This window comes from Colias philodice, chromosome 1, assembly GCF_061535455.1.
Source record: "Colias philodice isolate Cphi_HAF_F1 chromosome 1, ilColPhil1 Martin Lab GWU primary, whole genome shotgun sequence".
Taxonomy (NCBI): Eukaryota; Metazoa; Arthropoda; class Insecta; order Lepidoptera; family Pieridae; genus Colias; species Colias philodice.
In genome coordinates, this window is record NC_143086.1 from 13,706,380 (window position 1) to 13,724,069 (window position 17,690).

The 17,690-nt window shown below is 32.6% G+C and overlaps 1 protein-coding gene across 1 annotated transcript in view; it reads left to right on the forward strand.

Moving 5' to 3' along the window:
• Positions 1-17,690, forward strand: part of Ae2 (anion exchange protein Ae2) — an 87,557-nt gene that overhangs the window by 751 nt on the left and 69,116 nt on the right. The window lies entirely within an intron of this gene.

Genomic DNA, 17,690 nt, shown 5'->3' on the forward strand with positions numbered 1-17,690 from the left:
CAAGCTTAAAATTGATGTCCTATTTAGATAAACAAAAAATGTCCAATACAACTCTTTTCTATAATGTAGAAAATATAATTTTATTCGTCCTTCACTATCATTGGCAATTGATATAGAGTACGCGTATAATATATAATAGATATTTTTATAGTGATTTCGTCCGTATCAAAACTTATTAGACCTTATCAGATTGATCATATTTTATTACCATATTATGATATCATAATTTATGCATATGACAAAACTAGTAATTTACTATTACCAGTATGAATCTAGTTGACTCTTGCGCAGAAATTGCTGCAAGGATTTGAGTAAGTAATATTTAACATACAAATAGTTTGTAGATGTTTTTTTTTTTATGTACCGGATTCAGTCTGATATTATTTTTATCTGGGACTCATTCATACGAGTATTATAAATACGACAAAAAGAGAACCTGCGCTTAAAGTTAAACCCTGTCTAAAGTTTTTTGTGGTTAGACAGATAGTGGCTTACTTTTGCTTCTAACAACCTACGTAGTAGTATATAAAGTTAAAACTTAGATCTCGTCTCATATGAGATTTATTAATATAGGTACGAGTAATAGTAATTGCACTTGACCGGTTATACGAAGCTAGAGCGATCCGCGGTTTCTATTACATACGATTTATTTCATTAAATAGTGTTGTAACATTTTATCAAGAACTGCTGCAAAGATTTATGAAATATAAATCAAAAACATCAACAAATAATTAATCAAAGTTTTTCTTTGATATTGCACGGACAAAAAGGCATAAGCTAATACGGTTATATTTTGTTTATAACATTTTATACATTATGACATTCTCAGATATTACGATTACTCACATAATACACAAGATTTTAATAAAAATAGCAGAAGCTGTTTTGGATTAGGAAAAATTTCTATAATAGTTATCTTTAAGTAGATGATATATTATGTATTTTGCCAAATTATTCATTCTATTCAAGCAGCAATAATTTTCCTCGAGAAAAAGGGAGAAGCTAACATATTAATTTTCCATATTATAATACAAGTATTGTTTTATCATCACATATTAATCTTACACTCGAACTTATGTTTGTCTCATAATAATTAAGAAACATTAAAAAAAATATTAAATTATGTGGGGAAATTTAATAATTATCTAATAATAAAAATGTATAAAACGTGCAACTGTCTATCACTGCTCTTTAAATTAACTTGAGAATCGGTCTAATAAAATTTTATTATAACGAGTTATGACACAACATTTCTATATAATGTAATATTTTATACCAGTGTACAAAGATAGAGTAGTACCTAAGAGTTCTAACAGACGAACGGCAAGTTGCGAACGGCAGAGGCTACTTCAGCCGTTGCCACTTGTCGGCGGCACGTCGGCGGTAGCAGTTAATATGTCGACGGCAGCCGTCGACATATTAACTGCTACTAGTGGCGGCGCTTGCAGTTTTGTGTTGACGGCAAACTACAAGCGTTTGACGTTTGATGGCATCCGTTTTTGCCTGTCGACGGCAGCCGTCGACATATTAACTGCTGCCGCCGACGTGCCGCCGACTGCCGTCGACAGGTGGCGACGGCTGAAGTAGCCTCTGCCGTTCGCAACTTGCCGTTCGTCTGTTAGAACGCTAAATTAAAATTTAATTTTATTTCGTATAATTTAATTTTAAACTGAGATAATTGCTTTGGAACATGTTATTTTGCACTCTTTGATAAATTTCCCGGCAATCTTTCAGGAAATTTAAACGTTCTACGAATTAATCTCATGTTGTTTAATGAAGTTGCTTTTTGTCCCCAGTTACCTTTACATACTTTAAACATTTTAAATTGTACCTACATCCCGTTACAACCGCCGTTGTCGACAATGTTAAGTCTTCCTAATAGGTTTCTACCGATGGAAGGTATTCGTAGAGTTTTTGAAGTGAAACTTCTCTAAGCGCGTTGAGAGTAAAATTTCAAGGTAGCGTCATGGCAATACCGTCACGTCATACAGTAAGGCGACTTTGGTACCTTTGAATCTTGCCAAAGAAGTTTCACTTTTGACACGTGTGCTCGCGGCACACACATTTGTTGTCATATATGTTACGTGCATCGATCACCTTCGATCATTTTTTGGCAATTACTCATGGGCGCCGCGTGAGGTCTGATGTGCATACAACACCACATAATATGTAAGGATATAGCTATCACCTTTGACGCGGCCCTGGCGCTTACCCGATATTCTGAATACCAATTGTTTTAAATGTGCGAAACACTCACACTCATTTTAATTCGTACTGCAGTGTGAGTGATTTTATAATATTGGTTACTTTGGTAAATGAAATGTTTGCTATAATATTTTAAATTGTGCAAGAAAATTGTTATGAAAACAATAGAGTGTGAGTGTGAAGTGTATGTTTGTAGAAAGGAATCTGTAACAAACGGACAGAAAAGACCTAAAAAGTGAAAAAAAAATAACGTTAATATTTACCTATTATACAGCTTTTAGGGTAAAAATATTTTAGGAGTATATTGTGTGATCCGGTTAAAGGTGTTAAAACATAATATTATATTTATGCCGTTATGCGACTTGGTTTATGGATAAAGTTGTCTAGGTCAGTTTCGATTTTGCTCCCACGTGTAATCAAGCCTATATTTAAATAATGTTTTGAATAATTAACAGTATGGAAAATAGATTTGCATTGTGAATAGTAGCATATTTTGAAACCTTATTTTTATTGCAACATTCCAGAGATTTGATTTGAAAACAATTCAATCGCGAACAATACATATCTATATATCTAGGTATACCTAATATTAAAAGTAAACAAAACGGTTGAGATTACATTTCTATATTTATCAATCAGCTGTAATCAAAATAATGTCATGGATTTTATTCATAGTCTAGTTCAAGTGCGCGATAATTTTTTTCTCGATTGAAATGTATAGAAACTAGGATAAATACCGAGGATGGCTTATCCTTATAAGTGAGAGGTCAACGTGTACACCTTCGATATTAATTAACCCATATTACGGAGCCTTGTGTCAATTTGTATGTTATTTGTCATCGAAAGAAGTTCCTTATATTATAATGTGTTGGAACTTGGAAGTCCTTGGTGGGTTAAATAACGTTATGGTAGCATGTATGTGATAGCGGAGAAAGTTCTGGATTCAATTAGACAGTTTAGTATATTTATTATTCAGTTAATATTAAATAGTTAGTTTTTAAAGGTAAGTAAGTGTATAATATGTTTAATTTGAAGAAGGGTCGAAAAGACTGGGGTTCGGTATGAGCACATCATTGCGTAGTATCTCAAAAAGTAGGTACATCAAAAACACATTAACCATTGATGCATTAATATCAACCAATACATTATTAATACCATTTCATAGTGGAATTTTTAATAATGCAGTAGATCCATGTGTTGCAGAGACGAGTAATATTTCATACTAAATCCGCTTAAACAAAGTGCGTAGGTACACACACACACAACAGTAATAATCTCTATATATAAAAATGAATCCCTATTTACCTCAGTCACGGCATCACTCGTGAACTGCGAGACCGATTTCGATCATTCTATCTGTTCTTTTCAAGAGAAGGATCTTATGAAATAGATTAAAAATAAAAATTAAATTTAACTTACGGATATTTAATTTCACGTGCTTGAGTTCTCACGAAGACACAACGTCAAGGTTTAGCTAATACTCTTGCTTAGTATATTATGTAAATGCATTTTTATCTAAATACCAAACCCAATGTAAAGCTATAAGTCAATCAATAAAAGAGCAGTCTTTTCATTTCAACCAATAAGTTTCAATGAGGCGTCATTAATTATATCTATCTTTAGCTCGGGATGTAAATAAAAAAATTATATTCGTATGCTCCGATTTTGTATGAGAAAATGTTTAGAAGAATGTTGGTACAACTTTTTGCTAATGATAAAAGTTTAAAGCACTAAATTGAAATAAGATTTGTTTTTTTGGTAGAGTTATTACTTATTATACCTTGAATTATTACTTTTCAATTTACAACGAAAATGTATTATAGCTTCATAACATTTGAAGAAATTTAAAGAATTGAAAAATGTCATCATAAGGCCGTATTCCAACTATCGACTTCACTCTCATACTGGAATTTCTTCTGAATTCTGACATATAGCGAAACTCAACTCAATTTTTTTTAATAAAGAAAAGGTGTATTTTATATATAAAGGTATTATTTTTACGGAACTTTCAGTATCCTTCTCTTATAATAAATATGTACATTGTACAGTTTTGTCATTTTAGATTATAGATAAAGACATATATAAATATTGACGTACATAATATAACGACAATCGTCGTGTCAACTAATTTTCTATCCTCCGTTTTTTATACCGCGGATTACCTATAATTTGCTTTAGTTTCGATTCCTAGAAGATATCTTATGTGTATCTTTGGCTAAGAGACTTTGACGTTACATTAATATAGGAATTGACTTCAAAACGTAATTAGAATTTTGGGAAATGGAGGTTTAAAACAAATATTTTAATTTTTAAATCGAATTCTTAGTGATCACTTAAATCATTCTTAAACGTTACTCAGTTTTAAGATGTTGATATGGTGACGACACCATTATTTGAATATATATGTTCATACAGTAGAACTATTTTTAAACACTTAATTATCTGCTTACGTTTTTATTGATTCATAGTCAATAGTCGATAATCATTAATCGTCTCAATTGCTAGTAAAAATATGCTTCATATGCGTAATATTTTTAGTGGTCAAAGAAATATCATATAGTCTATTTAAATAAATAATTGTGAAACATTTGTATTCGCGTATATTATGTAAATTCGCTAAATATTCTATTGTCATGGTAAAATTATCGCAGTTATATATTATACTAAAGATGTAATTAGTAGTTCTAATTATTCTTTAGAAAAATCATCTGTAGGCTTAATAGAAAAGTGTCAAGTACTGAAGCATATTTACATAATAATGATATTATCTTTTGTCGTGACTTATGTTTACCATACTTAATATCTTCTGTAAGGCCACGGAGTTAGCGAATTTAAGGCCGCGTACACACAACGACAATTGCGGCGATTAATCACTACATAGTATAAAACAAAATCGCTTTCTTTGTCCCTTTGTATGCTTAAATCTTTAAAACTTCGCAATGGATTTTGATGCGGTTTTTTAATAGATAGAGTGATTCAAGAGGAAGGTTTTAGTATTTAATTTATTAGGTTTTAGATAAAGCAGGCGAAGCCGCAGGGGAAAAGCTAGTATTCTTATATATTAATGAAAAGAAAAGTTTATCAAGGAAATATACAGTTTAATATAGTAACGAATAGGGAATCCAATCCCGCAAACGCGGGATCCCGCTAATGCGGGATCCCGCACCTTTTTTGCGGGATCAAAAATGCGGGATTACTCATGCGGGATCCCGCACGTTCGCGGGATTGAAAAAAAGTAAGAAAAATAGGCTCAGACGATGATCTGAACTATTATCGGACGGAACGGAACGTAATCAATGTCAGTTCCAGTAGGTACTCTATGACTGGGGATTCCCCTACGGCGCACGGGGATTTAACTTTGCGCGTACTGAATGGGTGGCAGAGTCTAGAGCTGCTGTGCGTGTACCCACTCGACATAATTCAACTGATTTGATATTGACACTTTTTGAATGTGGAGGGAATAGGGGGAAGTATTTGGAAGCTGTTTATACTTATGTAAAGTCAATTCCGTCTACAAGTGTGGAAGCCGAGCGTGCTTTTTCCACCGCTGGTTATTTATGCAACAACATAAGATCAAATCTAAAAGATGAAACGTTAGATACTTTATCATTTCTTCGAAAGTATTTTCAAAAAAAAAATAAGCTGATTTAAAATGCCTCTAAAACCAATGAATATGTTCTATTTCAAATAAAATTCTAAATATGAAACGTGAAATATTGTGAATATTGTATTGTCTTAAACATCATCAGTATATTTAATTTATAATATAAGTGATAACTTTGCTTCATGTTGATAAGAATAATCATAAAAAAAATATTTGTGTGTATTTTCTTTCTTTAAATTACATGAAACAAAAATAATAATAATTAAAATCAATCCCGCAAATCCCGCGGGATCCGCGGGATTGATGATCTTAATCCCGCAGGCTTGCGGGATCGCGATTTTGATGCGGGATTGGATTCTCTAGTAACGAACAGACATACTCAGACACTCGTATACATAAATAAGGTAACTCTACACAATTTAAGATGGTTGCAAGGTTAAATTCTAATAGCAGAATTAAAACAGACCTAAAATGTAAATAAAACACAAGTGAAAGATTACCTATTAATGGATGCCTTCATATTTGTTGTTATAATATTCAGATGACTAAAATTTCAAGAGGAAGTAAAGGAGGAAAGACCAGAAGGAGAAGATATGAAGCGAAGCGGTCATATTTTTATAGCGCATTAATCGATAACGACCTATTAGACCTAGATTAATATGTGATATCTATTATATTTTCATTGTTCACTATTTCCAAAGAAAATGTTTCTAAAAAGCCACATAGTTTTAAGATCTCGCTATTCTTTAAAAGCTAATCATAGTCGATAATAAAAAGGTGGGACAATTAGACGCAGATACATGATTGTCCTATTTCAATGAGACAACTTGAAATGTACTTATTATGGAGGCTTAAGCGAGTTTACTACTGAAAATTTTTGTGAGCACGGTTGGTTCCTATTAGAAGTAATTAGTTATCAACAACAAATCAAAGAAAACTCAAAATATGCATCTTTAGTTTATTGTTATATATATTGTTGGTTAGAAAATATATCTAGATACTATTATTTGCAAGTTTTATATACTAGCTTTTCAGCCGCGGCATCGCCCGCGCAGTCAAAGAAAATCCCGCATAGTTCCCGTTCCCGTGGGATTTCCGTGATAAAACCTATCCTATGTCCCGGGGTAAAAAGTAGCCTATGTCCTTTCTCGGGTATCAAAATATCTCTATACCAAATTTCATGCAAATTGTTTCAGTAGTTAAGGCGTGATTGAGTAACAGACAGACAGACAGAGTTACTTTCGCATTTATAATATTAGTATGGATGTTTCATAAATACATATTGAACAGTTTTTTATTTATTTATTGAGCCCGAGTTTTAATTTATTCATTACTTACGCAGAAAATTATTTTCTATCGCTCCAGTTTTCTCGCTTCACGTTTCCGGGATAAGCGGACTTTCTACCTACTTTATATTCGTTTTATTTTATTGAATAAAGCTTTTTACACGCTTTATATTAGCTTCACCTGTATGTTTGTAACCGACTGTATGTTTGTAACCGACTTCTTTGGGCGCGATTTTGACCCACTTTAAACGGCCAGATTTCGTTCAAACTTTGTAGATTTATTGAGGACCGATGACAATACAATAATTTGATAAAATTTTCTATTTTTTAGTTCGGTTTTCTATGAAAAGCGTGTTTTTTAGTTTTTTTTAACTACATATTATTATAGTTTTAATAGGGAATGCAAAAGCATTATAAGATGTTTAACGAGGGATTATTATTGAGTGAACTGTATTCAGGCGAAGACATTCCAAGAACAAAAAGATGATTTAGTTATTAATCTTAACTTTTGCTCCTAATTATTCTCCTAACATTATTTCGTTTAGAATTTGCACAGAATTTTCATGCCTCTTTATGAATGGCAATCAAGTTTAACTTAATATATTTAAATAGCAAACAGACTTGTCGACAATAGATATAGTTTTATCTTTTGGCCTTTATCTTGACGAAAGTGTGATTATAAAATAAATATTATACAGTGCGCACACAGCGCAAACATTTTTAATACGATATTTGACCAGACGATCTAAAGTACATATTGGACCATATAAATTGGTTTTGAATTTTTTTATTTTTTATGCTTTTCTGACTGTTACAATCCATAATACGGATGGGTTATATTCTATTTAAAGGGTCTTTGAACGGTTCCGCACCTAATCTATACTAATATTATAAAGCGGAAGAGTTTGTTTGTTTGTTCGTTTGAACGCGCTAATCTCAAGAACTAAATATACTATACTGGTACGATTTGAAAAATTCTTTCGGTGTTGGATAGCCCATTTATCGAGGAAGGCTATAGGCTATAATATCATCACGCTAAGACCAACAGAAGCGGAGCCACGCGGGTGAAACCGCGGAGCGCAGCTAGTTAATTTATAAGGCTTAGACCTTAAGGTATTTCAAATTCAAATTAAATTAAAAATAAATGTGGTAGGTATTGTGATATTTGTTATTGATTAATATCTACATTCTACAAAGACACGAGTTCTTTAATAGTCTTAATAATAGTAACTGCATATTATAAATCTTCTTATATATAAAAATGAATCGCAAAATGTGTTGGTAAGCGCATAATTCGAGAATGGCTGAACCGATTTCGATAATTCTTTTTTTATTACATTCCTTGAAGTACGAGGATGGTTATTATGTAGAGAAAACGTAAACATGTACCACGGGCGAAGCCGGGGCGGACCGCTAGTTACCTATAATACTAACAATGGAAACCGCGCAAAATATTTTAAACTAGGTTTCCGTCCACGGCTTCGCCCGCGCAGTAGGTAAAAGAAAAACCCGCATAGTTCCCGTTCCCGTGGGATTTCCGGGATTACATCATTTTCCCGGGATAAAAAGTAGCTTATGTCCTTTCTCGGGTATCAAAATATCTTCATACCAAATTTCATGAAAATTGGTTCAGTAGTTTAGGCGTGATTGAGTAACAGACAGACAGACAGTTACTTTCGCATTTATAATATTAGTATGGATTTTACATTCAATTTAAACATATCCGTTACTCCTTATCAGTTCCATTTTCAAAAACATTTATTGATCAATTAGAAAATACAATCTTTTTGTATTTGTAATTTTAAACACTCACTTTAATTTTGCAAAAAGAAAATCTTTAGGCATAATATATTATTTTTGGGTTATATTAAAAATTTCATCAATGTAGTATAGTATAGTCTGTATATAACAGTATATTGTATTTTATGTTTCCATTGTAATAGAGGAAAATTTATCGCCTTTTAACGTCTCATAAAAATCAATACAAATCATAACTAACCGTACTGAATATCAGCAAATTATTTATATTCATTACAATTAATTTTTATTCAAAAGAGTAAATATTAAAAAGAACTATAAATTATTTTGCTATGAAAATCTGGTGTGGTGGCTACAAAGTTATTGTCATAAAAAAATTAATCAGATACTAATTATGTTGTATTAAATTAGCTTCTATTAAGTATTCTGTGCTCGTATTAACTAAACGTTTCTTTCTAAGGGCCGATTTTTCAATCCTTGGTTAAAAATCCGTCCAATTAAGTGTTACACGAACATATTAAAATGTCACATGTAAACTGATCGAATTTACGGGCAAGTAGAATACATTTTTGAAATGGTAGTTTAATACGTTATTCGACGAATAAGTTTTAACCAAGCATTAATAAAATTTGAAGAAGGTTTAAGAATATACCTACATGAATTTACATCATTGTCCTACACAATTAACAAAATGACAGACAATTGCTTATAACAAGAAGTTTTCTATCAATATCAACATTGAACATATAGGTTCTACGTAAAAAAAAAATCCTCTGGCCTTTTTCACAGCCCCTCGGAAATATTCTGTGCTAAATCCCTTATCACTTGAAGGTTAAATAAAACATACAATAATAAAACAATAAAATGTTCTGCGAAGTTGAGAGTTTGAGAGGGTTTAGTCAGCGGTTAAACAAGTGATGAGTAACGGCTAACGAACAAAAAAACATCCATGTCTTATGTAGTGTTTGTATAGATGACGGACTCTAGTTATTCTAAGTAATCCAGTGTTTTGATAGCATTTTATTATTTAGTTGTTCGTGTATGAGTAACTAGGTGTTACCTGCGTCTTTGTGTGCAATAGTTTTTGACTAAATGTTTATACTTATAGAAATCACTCGCCTCATCATAGTACATTTTTTGATTTATTTAAATCAGCGTTTGATGAATAGTTTGTATAATGTATAAAATATATATATTTTTTGGAGAAAGGAAATTGATAAACAGACGTTTACCAACTACCAAGGTTGATATTTTTGTCCTAAATAAGCATCTAAAACGTATGTTAATTTGATAAAATAATTATGCCATTATCTGAAGATAGAAAAATTTAGGTAAAAAACCCCTTCAGTTAGATGGTAATTGGTTAATCGTTAATACGAAAAAAACTACGAAACTACGAAGAAAAATAAGTATTAAATAATCCGCCGTCCTCTTACCGTTAACTAATATAGATTAGTGCCTAGTGGATATGTAAAAATAAACAACATTCGAGGACGTTGACACAGTACGGACAATTAAGAATTTCGCTAAAAATACGAAATAGAAAATGGAGATTTTTTATAATAAAAATATAAATAATATTTCGCAAATTACATCGCGCGTCAACTCATGGTAGCACGATTTGTGGCTATAAAATATTTATTATCGTTAAGTAGACGATTTACTTAAATATATTATATACGAATACTTACGAGGGATTTTGTTTTACTTAGGTTTTTAAATTGTGTGCACCGTTATTTTATCCGACTACACTGGTAGAAGGGTTATGGTTTTCGAGTGTCTATTTGTTATAGGTTTGCATTAGGAAGCTTAGTATTTACTAAATGAAAAAAAAAAATGCAAAAAAAAACAAAATGAACTAAAGATAAAAAATATTTCGTTTCAAAACTTCGAAAATTTCAAATTCGGTTAAATTTATTTAAATTGGAGAAAAAAAAATCTTCCGCATTATCTGGCAACGCGTATCAAACACGGTGTTGTATTTTGGGATCCACTACAATGTTAATGAAACGTGACTTTTTTGTTCAAGGCTACTAAATGTTCAAAAGTAAAAATTTTAATACCGTGTAATCTTTTGGTATAATATAGGACTAGCTTCGCCCGCGGCTATGTTCTTGTGGGAATCAATAAGATTACCTCGCGCTCGTGCAATTTACAACATTTTTTCATTTGACTGTCTTCCAAACTGGAAGGTCCTTCGTGGAAGGACTTACATATTATGTTAGAAAGACGATTGCTTTTCTCGATGAATGGGTTAGCGAGCACTTTTCGAACGAGTAATTCCAGAGTTTATTGAATTCAACCAAAATACTAACTACCAAATTATAATTTATACCTACAGTCAAAATGTTACCGACAAAATCAATTAAATCAAATAAAAAAAATATGAAAAAAGTGTCGCATCTTTATCAATTCTACATGCACATCTTTGTTGTCCAATTATAATTATTATATGTATAAATTAAATCAAGTAAAGGGTTAACAATGTTCCAAAAACATGTCATATACGAAGATCAGTCCAAGGGAAACACGACATGGTCATATTTAGAGTAAAAATTAAATCAATATAAAAAAATACTCTTTTCTTTAATAATAATATCACCCTTATGTTTAATAATAATATCACCCTCTTATAATAGTTTACTACATACGTTGATATATATAATATACTAGCAGTCCGCCCCGGCTTCGCCCGTGGTACATATTTACGTTTTCTCTACGTAAGAACCATCCTCGTACTTCAAGGAATATAATAAAAAAAGAATTAACGAAATCGGTTCAGCCGTTCTCGAGTTATGCGCTTACCAACACATTTTGCGATTCATTTTTATATATAAGAGATAAGATTAAATGCTATCTAGATGGAGGAAACCGAGATATCCTTGTAACAGAGTCCGTGTGTGAAATGTTATAAATCCATACTAATAATATTATAAATGCGAAAGTAACTCTGTCTGTCTGTCTGTTACTCAATCACGCCTTAACTACTGAACCAATTTGCATAATTTGGTATAGAGATATTTTGATACCCGAGAAAGGAGATAGGCTACTTTTTACCCCGGGAAAAAGGATAGGTTTTATCCCGGAACTCCCACGGGAACGGGACCTATGCGGGTTCTTCTTTGACTGCGCGGGCGAAGCTGCGAGTGGAAAACTAGTAAGAAATAAGTTTGATTTATTAATCATATTATGTCTCCTTTAAATATTTGTATTAAATAAATACAAATTTCCACCGCATTCGGACACTCAATACAATAATAGCACTATAGTGGCTACTAAATAAAGGATAAATATTTTACACAAGCTTCAAACATATTCTGCAAACATAAATTTACCACAGTATACATAATGGATAACTAAAGCTTTTAAATTCATTGAATAATAGGACAATACCTACTCTAGCAGGTGCTAATATAAGACGGAGACTCTAGTTTTGTTTTAACTAATGATTAAATTTAATTCCGAAAATTGGGCGAAATCCAACGTTTATTTGTCGTGACTCGATCGTTCACGTATATTTTGTGACATCACATAATTTATAACTGAAACAATTGAAACTGAGATGTCAGGCGTGATATCCGTAATTTTCATATACCTACATAATTTGTGTTCAATGTCAGCCTTGAGATTTTTTGGTTCTAATAAATTGTATGAATTAGGGACAGATCGATATGGACTAAATTGTTAAACCTCAAAATAATAGTAATAACTGAAAATACGATAATTTAAATAAATGAAAAGCTCAGTATAGCTAACTTCATTAAAGTTACTTATAAGATAAAACCATACCAATTTGAAATGGAGTATTTTTTTAAACATATTCACGGTACTCAATTTAAAACTTTATAATACAACGTTTTAAAACATAGTATGTGACTGTGCTAGAAGTAGTAAGAAAGGTATAGGTACATGGTAAAGATCAAACCTGTAATAGCGATCGAACATAGTTTAGTTTTCCACTTAAAAATTAAACTCATTAAAAATTTTCAGAAACTAAAGATTAAGAAATTACAAGTAAAAAGTTATTTGATATTATAAGATTGGCACTATAATCTAACATATTATTATATACAGATTACAGACACAGTCTAACTCCGTTAAAATAGGGTCTTGTGAAGGTCTTGTGCCGTTTTTTCACTACGATCGCATCTCTCACAATGTCTAATAAAAGCACATTTGAGTTTATAGAGGCATACGATTAAAATTGACAGCATTTAAATTCTATTATATCCTCCTTGTTCGTGCGCCAAGAAAACAAACATTATATTGCCATTGGATAGATTAATTTGACCACACCAACTATCTGGCCTATTTAGAGAGTGGTATATTATGATGACCGCCTCCTTGGTACAGTGGTTAGCGCGTGCACTTAGAACCGAGGGGTCCTGGGAACGAATCCCCGTGGGGAATGTCACGGTCTGGCAGGACACAGTGGCTGATCACTTTCTAGTCTCAAAATAGAATAGATAAGTGAAACAGATGTAGGTATAATAAAATATGCCCCATATCCCACAAAGGGACATGGGACTTTACTCACACAAACGCATACACATACGATGTGTAACGTATAACGATGTATAACGTAGGTATATCGTGATTAAATTAGCCGTAGGATTGAAAAAGATGAGCTAATATTGATTCTTCTGACCTGACCTGACCCGTAGTTTATTTTTCTTATTCTATAAAGTGATAGTTTAATAACTTCCAATTAGACCCACTTGATGGTGTTTACTCGGAACATGTTAAGAGTAGGTACCTATTGTTATAAGTATTTACAATACTTATTTGTATGAAAAGCTTTTAAGAGTGGAAATAAATTCAAAACAATAATAATGTATTGATTGTTTTGTCTTGTAATAGAAAGATAAATTGAGAATGAAAGGAAAGAGATTTAATTTAACCCCATTTTGCTTTCTATATATCCAAACGTAAAAGCTTCGAGCAAAGGTCAGGCCATAGAGAAGAAGTACTGTTAGTAATAATTACCCTACTATTTTGCTATGTAAGCGCGGGACATATACAAGCGGCGCGGCGCGCTGCGGGCGCGCCGGGAGCGCGCCGCGGGCGCTCTGCCGGCGTGCATCGGGTGCGCTATTGGCATTTTGTATGAAATAATTTTGGAAAGGCGGCGCAACCTTGGCACAACCGTGGCGTGCCGTCTCGACGCCTGTCCAAAATTCTTTCATACAAAATGTATAAGAAGGACGTGGTGCAAAACAGATTCAAGAGGTGCGCTTATGGCACGCCCGCGCCCGCGCCGCTTGTGTTTGACCCGCGCCTTAAGCATTGAGATAATATTACTACGTATGGAGGAGACACCACGAACAAAATCTGTGCGCCATTTTTTTGCTCTAACTAAGTTTTAAAAATTATTATCTAGTTAGGTACTTAACGATGAAAGTTATTCCTTTGCACTTTTCCGTATTATTTGTATTATTTGTGCAATATCGTAACACACACGAAGGCATGTTTGATGCGTTTCACTTTAAAACCATTAAAAAATACCGCTCAACATACGTCACATGACGTATGTTGAGTGGAACATAAGTGATGTAGGCGGTGTCGTCTCCATATTAATATTATCTCAATGGCCTTAAGTTTTAATTTCGCAGTAGCCAAAATATTTATAAGCCATTATTTTTAGTTCAGAAGTTCGAATTTAAAATTAACCTATAAATACAAGGACAAAAAAGATCCACAGAAGGCTCGAGAGCTGGTTCTTGCATGATTTATACTGAAGGATTTTTTTATATAAGTGTTTCTTAATATTGTATTACGATTATTTTTGGCCGATTTTTCAATCCGTGGTTAAAACTTATTCGCCCAATAAACTATTACACGATAACATAATATGTCACCCGTAAACTGTCAAATACAGGAAAAGAATACATTTTTGAAATGGTAGTTTAATACGTTATTTGATAAGTATTAACCATGGATTGAAAAATCAGCCCTTATTCGACTTGAAATGTTATTCCTAGCATCCGGATAGGTCTAGGCAGGCGGTTCATGGTTTATTACATAAAATTGAATTAAAACAACTATTCAATTTGTTTAAACAAATTATGTAGTTCATTACATTTTCATGTTCACCAAATTGTAACGGGAGTTACTGTTAATTACAGTTTTCGTCTATACAATTAAAGATTTATAACTAAATCAGGGTCCGACAAAACAACTTTCAATTTCATGCTTGTAATACACACAAGGTCTGTCTTGCTGTTTGTTTGTAATATTATTGTACTGTGGCACGTTTATTGTAAATTACATCACGTATTATGGAGTTTATTAAAATTGTATTGTTGATAATTATATGAGACTAGCTTTCCGCTCGCGGCTTCGCCCGCGTTTTCAAAGAGAAACCCGCACAGTTCCCGTTCCCGTGGGATTTCCGGGATAAAACCTATCCTATGTGTTAATCCAAGTTACCCTCTATATGTGTGCTAAATTTCATTGTAATCGGTTCAGTAGTATTTGCGTGAAAGAGTAACAAACACACACACATCCTCACAAACTTTTGCATTTATAATATTAGTAGGATATGCTTTGATCAAAATTTGATCGATGGAACATCGAAATTTCAAAGAAAATTATTGGGATCTTGCTTTCAGCTTTCGAAGGTACATTGCATCATCCTTGGTGGCTAATTATAGTTTGTTTTTTATTTTCAGTAAAGATAGATAATTTGAAATAATTTGTCAAAAATGATGACCTTTAAGAGGGGTGACCGTCTATCAGCGAAAATGCAGCTATTCGCGCCTTAGGTGAGGGGTGAGGGGGTCCGCGTTTAGTATGGAATCAACGTGCTCGAAACTAAAAATCGTAAGCGCCATTCACATTTTTATCAAAAAGTGAATGAAAATATTTAGTATTTTCTAAACCTAAAACAGTTACGAAATCGAGAAGGTTGTGTATGTATTTGTGATTTTATACGAATTATTATCGTAAAATACGGTTGTAATGAGCATTTATATGATATTTTATCTAGGTAACTTCAGGATTTTTTTTTATCGAGCAAAATTTTTCCAATCGTGTTTTGGAAACAGTCATCCCATCACACTTACGTTCTGTAATACATATTAGAAATTTCAGTGCGAAAAAACTTCAATATTTTCAATTACAGCTCATAGATAACAGTCCATTTTGCCGTTTTCACCTACTATGGGCCCTTAATATATATCTGATTATAATAATCAGATAACAATTACTTAGTATCTATGGCTAATATATTCTTCGTTGTGCTTTTATTTTTATCGACTTTATATCTATTCATGGAAAATTTCCAGTTAAAAAAAATTAAACGTGATAGTCCCTGAAACCAAACTTAGACACAAGTCCCTCAAAACAACATAGAAGTTGCAATTAAACCAATAAAACTGCCGAATCATTTAATCACGATGAGTATAGGGTCCGCTGTTGGCGATTCCATTTGAAAAAAAAAAACATCGTCGAAAGGGTGCTGCATCAAAAGTATTCGAAAAATTGTTCACGGCAAGGCAGAATGTTATTACTTATCGACGGAAATCGAAATCTGCGCAGTCAGTAATCGAGTAGTGCTATGAGTCCTCTGCGGCAGCCCTACGAATGAAGAGTAAAGAATACTACGCACGCCATCAACCTCTGTATACAGTAGTAATTAGCTTTCCGTCCGCGGTTTCACCCGCTTCGTCTAAAACCTAATAAATTATATTCTAAAATCTTCCTCGAGAATCAATCTATGTGTTTAAAAAATGCATCAAAACCCGTTGCGTAGTTTAAAAGATCTAAGCATACATACATACCGACAGACGTGAGAAGCGACTTTATTTTAATACAATGTAGGTAGTGAAAATGCGTTCAGGATTCGTTCATAGGTGACATTATATCGTATACGAATTAAACTGTATTGATTATTTATTAAAATTTTCCTACTTGCGGTTAACTCTATACTTAACTATAATTATTAATTGAAAGTTGCGTCCCGAGCGAGCAAATAGCGATAAGTAAAATTGCTACATGAGTATATGCTCTATGTAATTTTAAAATGTCTGCCCCAACACACATTGGTTTAATTGAGTCGGTGATGTGTGTCATCTATAAAAAGATATGTTTCCCTTAAAAAGAACATTGAGTTTCAAGTTATTAAAGTCTAGTTTTTGATTCAAATATACTCGGTTTTTGATTAATCTCCACGTCCCCTGGGCAAAAGAGTTGATGTGTTTTGCGCTTTGCGTTCTTTTTTAAGTCTATGTATTTAAAATACACATATTGCTTCAAGCTCTTGATTCCCAGTCAAACCAGTGAGGAATATTATGAAACATTTTTTTTTTCTTTTTTGCAACAGCAAATTCAATACAACATAATAAATAATACTTATTACAAAATGATTCGCATCTATGGCAATCGTTAGACTTAATGACGACGTTATAATTAGTTGGTGTGATGAATTGTCTCGCTGTAAAGGTAGCCGTGTGAAACAATGAGAACATTTATAATTGTATGCCCGTAGCGAATCTGTAGTTTATTGCAAACAGCGATATTGTATTGTTTATCTGCCTTCGAGTAACGTCACGATGTAACCGTGAAAATTGTTGAGACTGGCAACATTAAAAAAAAAGTTACACGCCGTCCGCGTGTAATTTTAAATATGGAATGTCTTTCAGCTAGAGAAAAAAGGCGCGTTGTTCGATTTGAATAATATTTGCTTCATGTGAAGATGAATGTTAAAGTATTTTTATAATAATAAATGTTGGATTAATAATAATTTTTGTGTAAAATTTGCATATAATCATTTCCTCGTGTATACATGATACACGAGGAAATTTGAAAAACTATGTGAAGTGATCGTAGGTCAAATT